The sequence below is a fragment of the Echinops telfairi genome, unplaced genomic scaffold (genome assembly GCF_000313985.2).
Source record: "Echinops telfairi isolate 266 unplaced genomic scaffold, ASM31398v2 ScPeMD7_3;HRSCAF=10, whole genome shotgun sequence".
In the NCBI taxonomy this organism is placed as follows: domain Eukaryota; kingdom Metazoa; phylum Chordata; class Mammalia; order Afrosoricida; family Tenrecidae; genus Echinops; species Echinops telfairi.
Window position 1 is genome coordinate 43,749,087 of NW_022103899.1, and position 2,500 is coordinate 43,751,586.

At 44.5% G+C, this 2,500-nt stretch overlaps 1 pseudogene; it reads right to left on the reverse strand.

Annotated features, from left to right (window-relative positions):
• Nucleotides 1-1,027: 1,027 nt before the first annotated feature.
• LOC101657810 lies at nt 1,028-1,741 on the reverse strand (annotated as a pseudogene).
• Nucleotides 1,742-2,500: the final 759 nt, after the last annotated feature.

Genomic DNA, 2,500 nt, shown 5'->3' on the forward strand with positions numbered 1-2,500 from the left:
AATAAAATAATTTTTTTTAAAAGCAATGAAAGGTCCATACTTAAGGTTAGCATGAATGTAAAGTGGCTTGGCTCTCAAACCATAGATTGCTCACTGTTACATCAACTCTGATAGGAAAAAAATCTGACAAGAATGGCAGTAGAGTGCATGCACATCCATCCCTGTATTAGCATCGCAGACAGAGAGTTGATGGGGAGGCCTGTCCTTGCTGTTTTATGCTATTCTCTATATCCACAGCACAGACAGTCCCTACTGCACCATGTCCATTTCACGAGTCTGCCTTCTAACATCATGAATGCCACATAGTAAATGTCACAAATCTGTATAAAATGGTCAAAATAGTGAATTTTAGGTCATATAAATTTTACCTCAATTTTGAAAAGAAAAAAATATATAGGTTGGAGCAAAAGCAGAGCTTCTGCCCACTTTAGTTCAAGAAATAACTTTTGCTCATCTGTTTCAAACCAGGCACAGTGTTGGGTGTTGAAAAGCATAGGAGTGGGTATCCCTGCTTCTTGCTGTTGTTGCTAGTTGCCTTTAAGTCAGCTCCTCCCCATGTCCACGCTCTGTGCAATGGAATGAAGCGTTGCCTGGTGCTGCACATCTTCACAATTGTTACGTTGGAGCCCATTGTTGTGGCCACAGTGTCAATCCATATTGTCAAGGGTCTTCCTCATTTTCACTGCCCATCTACTTTATTACGCTTGATGTCTTTTTCCAGGGACAAGTCTCTCCTGATAATCAGACTAAAGTGTGTTTTTTTATGGTTCTGCAAACTGTTTTAATTATAGAATGCACCATAAACATTTTTTTTTATTTCATGCAATGGGTGAAAAACCCCTACTGAAACAGAGCAATGTAGTTGGGTCAAAAGGCTATTGGTACCTAGAGGGATGCCTAAAGCCAAGTGTCAGCATAAGGTTAAAGCACAGAGCCTGCCAAATGCCTGCCAGGGAAATGCAAGGAACAAGCGAGCAGGGTTGATCGTGTTCTAATCAGTCACAACATTAAGTGAAGTTCAAGGGCACTACACATAAGGAATGTCTTCAAAGCCTCTCTGTTGGGCCCTACAGCCACCTAAGTTCCCTTGGACTTCTAGGATGGAAGGGATTTTGCAAGCTTCTTTGCATCCACATAAAGCCCCCCAATTTCTGTTTGGATTTTTTCACCTCATCCTCCACCCTTGCCATCTCATCGAACTCTCTTATCATTTCCTCATTGCTCAAATGCATATCATGAATGACTCCCTTATACTCCTTGAGGTACTCAGCCAGCCCTTTATTGGTTTTCTTTTTGCTTTTCTGGGGACATCATCCTGAGCTGGGCACTTGGCTGCAGCCCTGGTTTCACCTGCGGGCTTCCCCTCAGCCTCAGCTTTCCCCTTATCCTTTGTCATTTCCTCATCTGCCTTTCCCTCATTTCCTAACTTTTCCTTGCCTTCCATTCCTAACTGTCCTTTGTTTTCTGTTCCTATTTTTTCCTTGCCTTGCATTCCTAACATTCTCTTATCGTCTGTCCCTAACTTTTCCTTGTCTCCCATTCCTAACTTTCTCTTGTCTTCTGTTCCTAACTTTTCCTTGTCCTCTGTTCCTAACGTTTCCTTGTGTTCTGTTCCTAAGTTTTCCTTGTTTTCCGGAGAGCTAGTGGCTTCTGGCTTTTCCTTGGTCGGTGGCAGGTCTTCGTTTTCCACCGTTACTTGGTTTTCCAGCTTTCCTTCATGGTCAGTGCTGCGTTTTTCCATCTTGAGATTCTCCTTTTCCTGCAGGGCTTCTGGACAGGCTTCTCCTCTCTCTCTAGCCTCGGAGTGCTTGGGGTAACAGACGCACAGACCTGAAGGAACCTGGGGCGACAGTAAAGAGCCCAGGGGCCTGAACCAAAGGCTGGGGCCGCCCCTGCTGGAAGGACCGGAGGTCGCGGGAGGTGGGTGCTCAGGTCGGCAACGCCCAGACTAAAGTTTCACCTCGCCATCCTCTAAGGAGTGTTCTGGTTACTTCTTCCAGGACAGATGTGTTTGTTCTTCGGCGTTTCATGGGACTTCCAATATTCTCCTCCAGAACCACACTTCAAATGCACGGATTTCTCTTCGGTCTTCCTCATTCAATGTCTGGCTGTCACATGCGTGGGAGGTGATTGAAAAATAATACCCAAGGGTCAGGTGCGCTGTACTCCTCAAAGTAACATTTTTGCTTTTCAACAACTTAAAGAATTCTCGGGCAGCAGATATACTGCTTACATTCTTTAAAAAACAAAAAACAAACTCTAAACAAGTAAATAAATAAAAATGATCATTCCAGATGGTGACAAATATAATAAAGAAGACAAGACATGTAGGCAGAGTCGGGGAGGAAGTGACACAGTACGGAAGGGTGAGCCGCACGTGTAGTGAACAAAGGCCTCTTTAAGGAGTGGCTGGACTCCCTGGCTGAAGCACTTGGTCCACATGCACATTAGCTGGCTGCTAATGTGAGGTTGGAGGTTAGAGGAACCTTAGAATCAAGGC